This window comes from Bos indicus x Bos taurus, chromosome 21 (assembly GCF_003369695.1).
Source record: "Bos indicus x Bos taurus breed Angus x Brahman F1 hybrid chromosome 21, Bos_hybrid_MaternalHap_v2.0, whole genome shotgun sequence".
Taxonomy (NCBI): domain Eukaryota; kingdom Metazoa; phylum Chordata; class Mammalia; order Artiodactyla; family Bovidae; genus Bos; species Bos indicus x Bos taurus.
In genome coordinates, this window is record NC_040096.1 from 26,252,395 (window position 1) to 26,266,288 (window position 13,894).

General features: G+C 47.0%; 1 protein-coding gene across 1 annotated transcript in view; it reads right to left on the minus strand.

Annotated features, from left to right (window-relative positions):
• CTXND1 (cortexin domain containing 1) overlaps positions 1 to 13,894 on the minus strand; it is a 116,742-nt gene that overhangs the window by 54,996 nt on the left and 47,852 nt on the right. The window lies entirely within an intron of this gene.

The following is a 13,894-nucleotide window of genomic DNA, read 5'->3' on the forward strand; positions in this document are numbered from 1 at the left end:
TTGTTTGAATCGCGGTAGTTTTTCCGTCTGTGTTCTGGGCTCTGCCGCTGCTGCTGAGGCTTGCCTGTGGGGTCAGCTCCCCCGCCCTCTTTCTGAGCCCTGAGCTTCAGGGCCAGGACCTTCAGGCTGATTCATGCCCTCAATGAGCTGGAAGGGCAGTGGGCAGCAGGTTCTGGTGCCAGCCCGTCCTTCCTCTTTGCATTTTGCGGAGGTCTGATGGATGACCCAATCTTTAACAAAGAGGCTCCAGGGAAGGAGATGGTGGTCCTGTCAGCCAGACCAGCTCAAGGCACGCAGGGCCCTTTTTCCTACGAAATCTGTGCAGGCAGGGTGGAGGAGGCAGGAAATGAGAGCTGGTTGGCAGATGATGAAATGGAGAGTATAGGGAGGTTAAGTACATGGTCCAAAGTACTGAGACTTCAGTCTCAACTCCCAGAACTAGGGCATCTCTCTTGAGCCTTCATCTGAGGCACTTTCTGCCACATCCAACCGCCTGGCCTGCCAGTGTCACGTTCCTCCTCTTGAAGTCGACATTGCAAATGTGTGGTCACGTGGCACCAGACCTCCCGGTCTACCACCTCCCTAGGTTCTGCCAAGTCAAGAACTCAGGGTGTTTAGCTTGAAGGGGAAGACTCAAGGGTGTTGATGCTCAGCATCACTCAGGGCCTGAAACGCAGAGAAGGGAGAAAAGTTCGGAGGAAGTGCAGGAGGGAGGTATCAGGCCAGCCCATGGCACTGTTCCTTGTTCCCAAAGTCTCCCAAAGAGGGACATGCTGCTCTTCTGTAGTCTGACTTCTTCATTCTTCTTTGCTTTGGATTGGAGGAAAGTCACAGAAAGACGCCGACATTGCAATAGATGTGTGTCTTGGCTGAGCAATGAGATCCCTAGTAGTAGCAATTTAGTTGCTGTGTAGTGTCCAACTCTTCGGGACCCCATGGACTGTAGTCCGCCAGTCTCCTCTGTCCATGGGATTTCCCAGGCAAGAATACTGCAGTGGGTTTCTATTTCCTCCTCTAGGGGATCTTCCTGACCCAGGGATTGAACCCAGGTCTCCTGCATTAGGCGGATTCTTTACTGTCCAACCCACCAGGGAAGCCCCAATGAGACCGTTAAGGATGAACAACTGCTGCCTGCTTTCCCTGTGAAAGGCAGGGAGAAACCAAGGAGATGCTGCAGGCTTCTCTTCCTCTGGAACTGAGCGAGGCTCTAAAGGATAAGAAGACCTTTGTAGCCAACTTGAAATTTTAGGGAGCCCCAACTTTTCTCTGTGGTTATCTTCTTGGTGAGGCAGAGAGAAAATAAATCTTAAAAAAGAAATAGGTGCATAGTAGAGAACAAACATATGGATACCCAAAGGGGAAAGGGGGCTGGGAGGAATTGGGAGATTGGGATTGACATATATACACTTCTACGTATAAAATAGATAACCACTGTATAGTAGTGTTATTGTCACTCTGCTCATTTAACTTCTATGCAGAGTACATCGTGAAAAACGCTGGGCTGGGTGAAGCACAAGCTGGAATCAAGATTGCCGGGAGAAATATCAATAACCTCAGATATGCAGATGACACCACCCTTATGGCAGAAAATGAAGAACTCAAGAGCCTCTTGATGAAAGTGAAAAAGAGAGTGAAAAAGTTGGCTTAAAGCTCAACATTCAGAAAACGAAGATCATGGCATCTGGTCCCGTCACTTCATGGGAAATAGATGGGGAAACAGTGTCAAACTTTATTTTTTGGGGGTCCAAAATCACTGCAGATGGTGATTGCAGCCATGAAATTAGAAGATGCTGACTCCTTGGAAGGAAAGTTATGACCAACCTAGACAGTATATTAAAAAGCAGAGACATTACTGTGCCAACAAAGGTCCGTCTAGTCAAGGCTATGGTTTTTCCAGTGGTCATATATGGATGTGAAAGTTGGACTATAAAGAAAGCTGAGTGCTGAAGAATTGATGCTTTTGAACTGTGATGTTGGAGAAGACTCTTGAGAGTCCCTTGGACTGCAAGGAGATCCAACCAGTCCATCCTAAAGGAGGTCAGTCCTGAGTGTTCATTGGAAGGACTGATGCTGAAGCTGAAACTCCAATCCTTTGGCCACCTGATGAGAAGAACTGACTCATTTGAGAAGACCCTGGTACTGGGGAAGATTGAGGGCAGGAGGAGAAGGAGATGACAGAGGATGAGATAGTTGGATGACATCACCGACTCAATGGACATGAGTTTGGGTAAACTTTGGGAGTTGGTGATGCACAGGAGGGCCGGTGTGCTGCAGTCCATAGGTCGCAAAGAGTTGGCCACGACTGCACGACTGAACTGAACTGTACAGCACAGGGAACTCTACTCAGTGTTCTGTGATGACCTAAATGCGAAGGAAATCTAAAAACGAGCAGATATATGTATACATATAGCTGGACTTCTCTGGTAGCTCAGACGGTAAATCTGCCTACAATTCAGGAGACCTGGGTTCAATCCCTGGGTCAGGAAGATCTCCTGGAGAAGGGAATGGCAACCCACTCCAGTACTTTTGCCTGGAAAATTCCATGGACAGAGGAGCCTTGTGGGCTACAGTCCATGGGGTTGCAAAGAGTTGGAAGTGACTGAGCTACTTCACTTTCACTTTCTTTCATAGCTGAGTCACCTTGCTGTACAGCAGAAACTAAGACAACAGTGTAAAGCAACTATTCGCCGATAAAGGGGAATTAGAAAAAAAGAAAAGCCTGGACTCCAAATGGTTACAGCCACAATGTGGTAGAACTTTTATCAGTCAGGCTCCTTGAAGGTCTATGTGGAGCAGAGCTCCCTGCTGACCCCTACTGGTCATGGACAACTTCAGCAAGAAAAAGATTTCGTAGCATTCAACAACTGACATTTCTTAGTTACATTTTGCACAGCATAACCCAGCCCATACAATGTCCAAATATGAGTCTTCTGCATTGGCAGGCAGACTGTTTACCGCTGAGCTACCAGAAAAGCCCATGTATGCATATGTGTGTGTATGTGTATATGTAACTGTATGTGTCTGTGTGTGTATATGTGTGTATGTATGTGTGTTGAGAGCTGGTACTGAGGTGTGTTCCTGCCCCCAAGAAGATTAGGACGAAGTTGGTGCTGCAAAGCCCCGTCTACTGTGAACCCTCTTTCCCATCCTTGCTGAAGCCTGGTGCTACTCCTCCTCTGAGAACGTGGCCTCCTCATCCCATTCAAGTCCTCTTGAAGTGGGACTGAGCCCCAGCTTCCCTTCTGCTTTACCCCCAGAGACAGGCACACACTGTTGCTTTAAGGGGCTCCTCGGATGCTCTGGGCAAGCAGAAGGCAATGACAAATGGCTAGGGGTGGGTGGAGTGCAGAGTTTCCGGGACTCACAGAGTTCTCATTATAGTCCGGATCCTAGGTCTGTGGTTCCTGACTCCTGCGAGTGGGTCTGGACAGATGCTTCCCAGGAAGCCCTCAAAAGCCCACAGTCCCCTGCAGAGCCATAAGGATCCCCGCTCCCAAATGGACCACTTGCCTCATAATCCCCAGGCATCCTGGTCCCCTCGGGGCTGGGTATGAGGGCTCAGTGCCAGGCACCACTGGCATCTCCCCAGATCCTCTGACTCCAGGTTCCAAACCTCAGCATTTTCTGCCAGATGGGGCGCAGTTCTAATTCAAGTAAGCTGTGCCCCCATGAAGGTATGAGCCAGCGGAAGACAGGAAGAACTGAGAGATAAGACTTTAAAAGCTTTGAGCTTGAGGTAGGAAAGGAGAGAGGCTGAAATGAAATCTAAGGCCACTCAAATCTCTGTCTGTCATCAATTCTTATCTTCTCCCCTAAGGCTGATGAATTTGTCATTGAAAAGGGTCAGCCAGACAGTAGTGGAGCGAGAGTTCTGGGTACCCTTTACTGTAATTTCTATTGCCATGGTCACTGCCGATGTCCCTTCTATGACCTGCCTCCGGAGAGCCTGAACATTCAGAATGCAGGGCAATGACCTGCCGTCTCTACCTACAGAAGAAGGAGGGGACCCCAGTTGTTTGTGTCTGCTATTCTTGTATCCTGTGCCTGGTAATTTCATATTCCCCGCAAGCCTGCCAAAGAATGACAAATATTTCTCTCATTGTCTCTCCCTCCCTATCCACACACACATATGCCTCTTCCCTCTTGTCTCTGACTCTGCTTCTGTCTGTCTCTCTCTCTCTCACACACACATACATACACACACTCATATAACAAGTATCTACCAGGTTGCCATCGTAGATTCAGTGAATGAAGAAGACAGAGTCTGTGTTCTCGCAAAATGTATAATCCAGTGGTTACAGTTGCATTAAAGAAATGTGTACATGCCACAGAGAAGAACAAAACCTGACCCCATGTTGGGTCTGTTTCTACTTTAACCTTAGCTTCCTGTTGCTATTGGTCCTCTCAGCACTGAAAGGATGCTGTCTATAGCTCTAAGCACATATAATGGCCTGCCTCAGGGAACCCTGCTGCTCTGCCTGATGTTAAACTAAAGTGCCTTTGTTCAGCCCCCAGGGAGACACCCTGACCCTGCCCATCTGTGAGTGGCTACAGGAAAGAAGGAATTAACACGTCCCCATTTAACACATCCTGTCCCCAGTGCTGGCCAAGCCAGGACATGTTTTGTAAGACTCAACGACCGTTTTACTTTACCACCTCACCTCCTGCCCTTCTCTGTTCTATAAAAAATCCAGACCCTGGTAAGATGGTACTCTAGGACACTAGTCCACCATCTTTTCAGACGCCTGGCTTTTCAAATAAAGTCACTGTTCCTTGTCTCAGCACCTCATCTCTTGATTATTGGTCTGTTGTGCGGCAAGCAGCTGCTACTGCTGCTGCTAAGTCTCTGCAGTCGTGTCCGACTCTGTGCAACCCCATAGACAGCAGCCCACCAGGCTCCCCCGTCCCTGGGATTCTCCAGGCAAGAACACTGGAGTGGGTTGCCATTTCCTTCTCCAATGCATGAAAGTGAAAAGTGAAAGTGAAGCCGCTCAGTAGTGCCCGACTCTTCAAGACCCCATGGACTGCAGCCCACCAGGCTCCTCCGCCCATGGGATTTTCCAGGCAAGAGTACTAGAGTGGGGTGCCATTGACGAGTTTGCAATTGTATTGTGTCATCATGGAGCATCACAGGGAGGTCTAAGAGAATTTAACAGGATGTGGGCACTTGGGGAGGCTTCCTGGAGGCAGTGACATTTGTGTGGACACTTACAATGAGAAGGAGTTATTAATAGAAGACAAGGATTAGGGAGAGGGAGGTAGCAGCATATGTGAAGGTCCTGAGGTATCAATGAGCTCCACGTGGCAGGGAAGCAGCTGAAGGAGGGCTAGGGTAGAAGTGGGCATGGCAGGAAATAAAGCCAGAGCGGGGAGCAGAGGTCAGACACGAATGACCTTGGAGGCCCCACAAGGATTTCGCCCTCATTCTAAGAACAGTAGGTGGCCTGAGCATGGTTCTAGGAAGAGGGACACTTGGTCAGATTTCCATCTTTTTAAGAAAATTTATTTATTTATTTATTATTTTATTATTTTGGCCATACTACACTGAATTTGAGATCTTAGTTCCCTGAGAAGGGATCGAGCCTGAACCCCTGCAGTGGAAGCAGGAAGTCCTTACCATTGATTGGACCACCAGCGAAGTCTCCATATTTGCATCTTAAAGCCACCTGGGGAGAACTACAGGAGAGCAAGGTAGACGCAGGTGTCCATTCAGAGGGACCAAGGTGGCAGTGAGGATGGAAGAAGAGAAGAGGGACATTCAGACATGCTTGAGTAGAGCTAATGGGACTCGGTGGGAACTAGTTTTGGGTGTTTCGAGAGAGGGGCCTGCCAGGGACAGTGCTCAGGGTTTTAGCTTGAGCCATCAGGTGAGGTTCGGGCCGAGAAGTCCTTCACTGAGGTCACGAGTGGATCTGGGGACAATTGATCATTGTTCAGACTTGACATGTTAGGGTGCCTGTGAGGTACTCAAGTGGGGATTTCTGTGAGGTCCACGGAACAGGCGCTCAGAAGACAGGCAAAATTGTGGGGATATGTGGGTAACTGAAGTCCTGCAGCAGACTGACTGCCTGGGGGACAGCAGAGACTTCAAGAAGAGGGCTCCAGGGTTTACTTCCTGAGGGAGGAGGATGAACTGGCTAAGAAGAGGGGCATAGAGTGGCAGAGGGCAATCTTGGGGAAGGTGCCAACCACACCAAGGGAAGTTCTTTCAAGAAGGAGGATGTGTTGGACGCCATCGAGAGCCTGGAAAAGCAAGTCAGTGTAGATGGATAAGCAAGCCTGGGGCTCAGCATGTCAGAGTTGTGAACAGTCTTGAATTTCCGCTAGAACAAGTGTGGTGGGGGTAATGGAGGGAACAAAGGCTGGAGCTGGCAGAGGAGTGAGCAGGAGGGTGTGGATAGAGGAACTAAGGTCTTGACAGCTCTCCAGAAGTGATGAAGGTGGGGGAGCACAAGGACTTCAGGAAAAGGGCTTCTTGTTTATTTCACTTGCTGGATTTTTGTTTTGTGTGTGTGTGTGTTTTTTTCATCTGAGCAGTTAGGAGGCTGGATCCAACAAAGAGGGAGAGGCTGGTGAGGATAATGGGGGATTCTAGAACCCTGAGAAGGCTGGGAGTGGGGTGCAGGGGGAGGGGCTGATTGCTACTGGGAGGTGGGGGTTGAGGGGGCTCCCCTATGGGATCAGGGTGGGAGGAAAAAGCCCGAGAGCAGATGAAGGCAAGTCTGTGGATGCCAAGGAGGTTCCTGTCTGGTGGCTTCTGTCTTCTCTGTGAAAACTGAGGCCAGCTGATACTCAAAGAGTGGGGGAGACAGAGGAGGGGGCAGAGGTTTTAAAGAATAAAGAAAGTATGAAACTGGTGAGTTTCAGCTTTTTCATAAGCAAGGTTTAGGGATAACGAAAGGACTCCTGTTATCACAAATGGCAAAATTTCATTTTTTATGACTGGGTAATATTCCATCCAGGCTTCCCAGGTCGCTCAGCAGTAAAAAATTTGCCTGCCAGTGCAGGAGATGAGAGTTCAATCCCTGAGTCAGGAAGATCTCTTGGAGGAGGAAATGAAAACCCACTCCAGTATTCTTGCCTGGAGAATCCCATGGTCAGAGGAACCTGGCGGGCTACAGTCTATGCAGTTGCAAAGGATTCAGACATGCCTTAGCAACTAAACAACAATATTCCATTGTGTATATATACCACATCTTCTTTATCCATTCATTTATCAATGGGTACTTAAGTGGCTTCCATATTTTGGCTTTTGTAAATAGTGCTGCAATCAATGTTGAGGTGCGTATATCTTTTTCAATCATTGTTTTCATTTTCTCTAGATAAATGCCCAGAAGTAAAATTGCTGGATCATATAGTACTGTTTTTAGTTTATTGAAAACTATACTGTTTTCCATAGTGGCTGCACAGTTTACATTCCTAGGCACAGTGCATCAGTGTTCCCTTTTCTCCACATCCTCCCCAGCACTTGTTATTTTTTGTCTTTTGTATGATAGCCAGGCTGGCAGAGGTGACGTGGTACCTCACTGTGGTTTCGATTTGCATTTCCCTGATAATGAGTGATGTTGAGCATCTTTTCATGTGCCTGCTGGCCACCTGTATGTCTTCTTTGGAAAAATGTCCCTTCAGATCCTCTGCCCATTTTAAAAATAGTTTTTGTTTTTTTTTTATATTGAGTTGTATGAGTTCTTTATATATTTTTATTATTGTTTTGTTTTAATTTTTTAAAGTTTTTTTTGACGTGGACCATTTTTAAAGTCTATATTGAATTTGTTACCATATTGCTTCTATTTTATATTTTGGCCATGAGGCATGTGGGATCTTAGCTCCCCAACCAGGGATTGAACCCACACCCCTGCATTGGCAGGGGAAGTCTTCTAATGTCCAAAGTCTTCCAGTCTTAACCAGTGGACCCCCAGGGAAGTCCCTGTCTATTTGGGGTATCAGTTCATCAGATTTTGGTTGCAAGTATCTGCTCCCGTTCAGCAGGTTACCTTTTCATTTTGTTGACGGTTTCCTTTGCTGTTCTCAAAAACTCAATTAGCAATCAAGTTTAGAATAAAAACAGGGAAATTTGTTCAGGCCTGCCTGAGGTTGATAAGCCAGAGACAGACTCTCAAGAGGCTCTTAGAACTATTGTGCCTGTTAAAAGTCAAAAGCACAAAATGTTCATTTTCTAGATAAAGGATCATTCATCAAGATGACATACTGATATTTACATAAAGTTCACCAAAGACTCATAGTCCAGGGAAGCATGGGTATTTCAAGCGAGCAGCAAGTCACCATGACCCCCTACAGAGCTGGGAAAGAATGTCTTTCTTTTCAGAAGTTCATTGCTGGCATCAGAAGGAAGGAAGAAAATTGATCTTCAAGCTTGAGCAGGCACTCCCATCTCTGAGGAGGTCTGGTTAATGTGTAACATAGATGCACACTGCATATTAGGGAGGGAGGGCAGAGGCCCACAGGCACACACAGAGAATTTTATGCTTAATTTTTCTTTGTCCTGCCTTAAAGTATAAATTTGATTTCATCACTGTGCAAAAGCTTTTCAGTTGGATGCTGTTCCATTTGTTTATTTTTGCTTTTGTCACCCTTGCCAAGGAGACATAATCAAAAAAATATATATATATTGCTAAGACTGATGTCAAAGAACTAACTGCCTGTGTTTTCTTCTAAGAGTTTTATGAACCTTGAAGGTATTATGCTCCGTGAAATAAGTTAGACAAAGACAAACGCTGTATGATTTCACATATAGGTGGAGTTTAAGAAACAAAACGAATGAACAAAACAGACTGAGACTCGGAGATACAAACTGATGATTACCAGAGGGGAGGACAGTGAGGGTGGGCAAAATAGGTGAAGGGGACGGAGAGGTTCAAATTTCCAGCTGTAAAATAAAGAAAGAAGTCACGCGATGTGATGTATAGCATGCGGAATACAGTTAACTGTTGTTTGTCAGTCGCTCAGTCCTGTCTGACTCTTTATAAAAATAAACAAGTAAAGTAGGCAGAGTCTTAACTGCTGGACCGCCAGGGAAGTTCCGGCAACTGCATCCTTGAGAGAATGTTGTACAGACAGCCCCAGGGTCTGTGACAGTTGTTGCCATGGCAGCAGAGATTGGATCTTTGGGGTCTGGACTTAGCAAGAATGTTAGGCTCCTTCTCGATCTTGCTGTGTTATTACCCTTGCTCTACATCACTTCTCACACATCCTGGGGCTCGTGGGAGCCAGCAGAGTCTCCCCCGGTTGTTGTCAGCACCAGGCCATATGGTGGGAAGAACAGTGAATTCCCCGTGTGGCTGAGCTAGTTCAGTGTGCTTTTCTGTTAAGTGGAGGAACATAGCCACCTCCTTCCAAATGCCATGGAAACAGGCCACATAGCGTGTACTCTGCCCTGGAGAGTGGGCAGGGGTCCTCTCACAAAGACACTACCTGTCATACAGACAAATAGAAACTAAAATCCTCCCTGTTTTATTGATCAGCTCTTCTGTATTAGACACCACTGGGGCAATAGACAGAAGTAAGACTGTCCCTGGAATTAAGGAACCAATTGGGGAGGCAGACACATCATCAAGTGATGTTCAACAACAGGGCGTTAAGTTCTGGATGACCGAGAAGACGGAGCATAAGATTACATCACCAACCCTCTACTGGGTCTTCCAGGCACCTCTCCATCACTCGCTTCCATTCTCGTGTGTTCTCTGTGCTTTCTCTCTATACCTTTCCCTCTATTTATTGCAATCTGACTTCCCACCCGTAACTCTCCAAAAGGCTTATCTCACCTATGGTGTCCATGACCTTAAATAACTAAATCCAACAGTCCTAATGTTTTTTTTTCCTTCCCTTCTTCCTTTCTTTTCTTCTGTCAACATTTAGCTCAGTTTCCATGTTCTCTGTTTCACCCAGCTTGGACTGCTATAAAAAAATGCTGTAGATTGGGGCACTTGAACAACATGCGTTTCTTTCTCGTGGTTCTGGGGACTGGAAACTCCAAGATGAAGGTGCTGGCAGGTTCTCTTTCTGGCGAGGGTCTTCTTCCTGGGCAGGCAGACGCCACCTTCTTCCTGTGTCCTTCCTTGGTGGAGAGTGAGCTCTGGGGTCTCTTCCTCTTCTTATAAGGCTGCTAATCCCATCCTGGGAGTTCTACTCTCATGGCCTCATCTAAACCTAATTCCTGGACTCCTCAGGTGGTCCAGAGGTTAAGTATCTGCCTGCCGAATACAGGGGTCACAGTTTCGATCCCTGGTCCTGGAAGATCCCACATGCCTTGGGGCAACCAAGCCTGTGTATGACAACTACAGAGCCTGTGCTCTACAGCCCATGCTCCACACGGGAAACCAGCACGATAGGAAGCCCTTGCTCTGCAACTAGACAGTAGCTCCCCATCACCGCAACTAGAGACGGCCGGAGCGCAGCAGTGAAGGCCCAGCACAGCCAAAAATAAAAATTAATGAATAAAGCACTTAAGAATAAAAAACAAACCTAATCACCTCCCAAAGGCCTCACCTCAAACTATTATCAAGTTGATATTCTACACGGAAGTCTGAGATTTAGGTTTATGAGGCCATGAAAGTAGAGTCCCCAGGATGGGATTAGCACGCTTATACCTAGAGGAAGAGACCTCAGAGCTCACTTTCCTCTCCCAAGAAAAGACACAGGAAGAAGGTGGTGTCTGCCAGCCCTTAGTCAAACTGAAGGTTAGGGCTTCAGCATGTGAATTTGAGGGGACACAAATGTTCAGTTCATGGCACCTTCCTTATTCCATTGACTCCACGTTGTCCATCTCCTGTGGCTTTCCTCCTCTTCGGTAACTGTCTTAGGCTGCCCAGTTGGCGTGTCCTTCTTAGGGACGGAAGCTCCCTGGGCAGGGGCTCAGTCCTGGGCCCTGTCCTTGCCTCATCCATGCACCATCCCTTAGACATCCTGCTCACTCTCAAGGCTCCAATGACCATCTCCGTGCTGACAGCTCCCAACAACCAAGCTACCCTCTCTCCCGACCTTCAGACCCACTCCTCCAAACACCACTGGCTGCACATAAGCCCACTCTATCGCCTCGTGTCTAAGACTCAACTGATACTTTCCCTCCCTACCCCAGCTCCTCTCTTCTTCCCAAGTGTTTTGTCTTTGTTGGTGGCACCACACCCACCCAACTTCTCAAATCCAAGATGTGGAAGTCATTCGTGAGCTCAACTCTACTCCTCACTCTCAACAATCAAGCCTGGGTATTTGCTCATTTCCCTCCATCCCTGTTGTCCGCCCATCATCCTCTCTCTCCCAGATAATTGCAGCAACCTCCTAACTTTTATTTTCAGGTTGGCCCTTCCCATTCTTCATCATGTGGTTGAAATAATCTTTCATAAATCAAATCATTTCACTCTCTTGCTTAAGTCCTTTAAATGGCTCCAATTGCCATTGGAGTAAAGCAAAATCTATTATTATAGAGGTATTTTAGGACCTTACTGAAATCCACATTGAGTTCTGTCTTGGTCCCAGAGGAAATTTCAATTTATTTACAGCATAGAAGTAAGGAGAGGATTTCAAGACTGGAAGACTTGAGACTAGAGAAGAGCTTCTTTTTTTTCCCTGCCACCTCTTCACCCTCCACTAGAAGCAAGATCAAACACCATTCAGATGTTATTCACCCTGATTTCAGTCTGATGGTGAAGGGATTTTTGTTTATAATCTGGGAATTTTGGACACATATATTTTTTGAAGGAGGATGGTCCCTCCTGGAAGGCCTTGCCTACAGCTGGAAAACTGCCCCCAAGCTAGGGGATATTTTAGCTCCTTCATCACTTCCCCTGAGGCTGAAATCGTTGATTATCTAAGATGAGATAATCGGAGGTCAGCCTCCCTGACTTCATACCAGGGGGTTCGGTGGGAAGGGTTTTGTCCTAGGATTGACAGTGAACAGAAGCATGATTTCTACACAAAGAAAATTTTAAACATTTCATGTTCTGTTTGCTGTAGTATGTGAAATACACCTTTTCTGAGGAGGTTTACACTTATCTTGCCATTGCTTGTTCAAGTTCAATAACACAATGCGATGCAAATCCTATGGCCAGTGTGGAACTTGTATCCAGAACATATTAAAAAACTCCTGCAACTCAACGATAAAAGGACAATCAAGTCAATTAAAAATGGGCAAAGAATCTGAATAGACTTTTCAGCAAAGATATGTGCAAGATAGAATATTTATTTGTCTATCTATCTGTCAGTCTTCATCACCATTTCTCTGTTCAAGATGGTCAAGAAGCACATGGGAGAACTTTGAAAACATTATGCTGTGTTTTAGAAGCCAGTGGCAGATGGCCTCGTGTTGTATGATTCCATTTATCTGAAATGTCCAGAACAGGCAAATCTGTACTTTCTAGGAGCTGGGGGATGGCTTAGAAGAAAATCAGGAGTGACCGCTAGTGGGTATGGTGTTTCTTGGGGGGATAACGAAAATATACTGAAAGTAAACAGTTAGCGATGGTGGCGCAACTTTGAACATACTGAAATCCCCTGAATTGTATACTTTTAAAAGGATGAGGGACTTCCCTAGTGGTCCAGTGGCTAAGACCCCATAGTCTCAATGTAGGGGGCCAAGGTTCCATCCCTGATCAGGGAATTAGATCCACATACCACAACTGAGAGATCACATGCTGCAATTAAGACCTGGTACAGCCAAATAAAGGAATATTTTATAAATTTTAAAAAAGGAGGAATTTTGTGGTATGTAAATTACATCTCCTAGGGGCAGTGTTAAAAAATCTGCCTGCAACGAAGGAGACCTGGGTTCCATCCCTGGGTTTGGAAGATCCCCTGGAAAAGGGAATGGCAACCCACCCCAGTATTCTTGCCTGGAGAATCCCATGAACAGAGGAGCCCAGTGGGCTATAGTCCATGGGATCACAGAGTCAGACAAGACTAAACGACCAACACACACACACACACACACATGCACACAAAGTTATATATATAAAAAGAGTGACTGGGACAGTGTTGAACCAAGTCATAGAAGAGTGAGTAGGATGTGGGGGGAGTCTGTGGGGAGACCTGGAACATTCTGACTATGTGGGTGGCTGGGGTAGGATTGTGTCCTGGCAGGATGTTCTTGGCCAGGATGTGTGGATTGGGTTTGGACTGGGAGGAGGTGGGGACCATATTTATCAGGATGAAAGATATGACCTCTATGCTTAGTGAACTGGAGAACTTCCTGGTCCTGACCTTAGCACCCTCTGCCATGTGCCCAGCTGAAGAGGCGTCCCAGGCACTGAGAAATGACTCACTCCTCTCCATGCTCATGGTCCTCGTGAAGATGGATTATTCCCCAGCTGCTTGTACTGTCAACACCATCTGGGTGGTGGCCTGGGTCACAGCTCTTCTTCCCTGAAAGGATCCCAGCAGTGTGCGGGTCCATGGGCCCTGGGTCCTGGCCACGAGCTGATTGGTCTGCAGTCACTACTGACCCCAGCCGGGGCATTTGAGTGTCTGTCTGGGACGCAGACACAAAGAGATACAGGCGGGGTCTGTCTGTGGCAGTGGCCTTGAGATGAATCTCAGATTTCTGGGTCTCAGGTTTCTGACACTGCCCTGGCCCTGCCCTTCCTGAAGCCTGGCGGTAGAGGGGCGGTGGGTAGAGGTGGGGTGAGGGGTCAGCTATCCCACAGATGCCTGGGGCCACCCTATCTCTTCCAGGATATCCTCTTCTGAATGTCCCCCATGGGCTGGAGAGGTGTCATCCTCCAGACAAGTCTTCAGGGCAGTTGACCCCATGTGGCCTTGAAATAGAGTAGGACCCTGCGGTCCTTGTTCCTCCTATGTCTTACGTCTGCCTTTTGCCTGTGGAAAAACTTTAGCCAAAGAATAAGCTTAATCAGAGAAGTGAGAACATGCAGACACAAAGGAA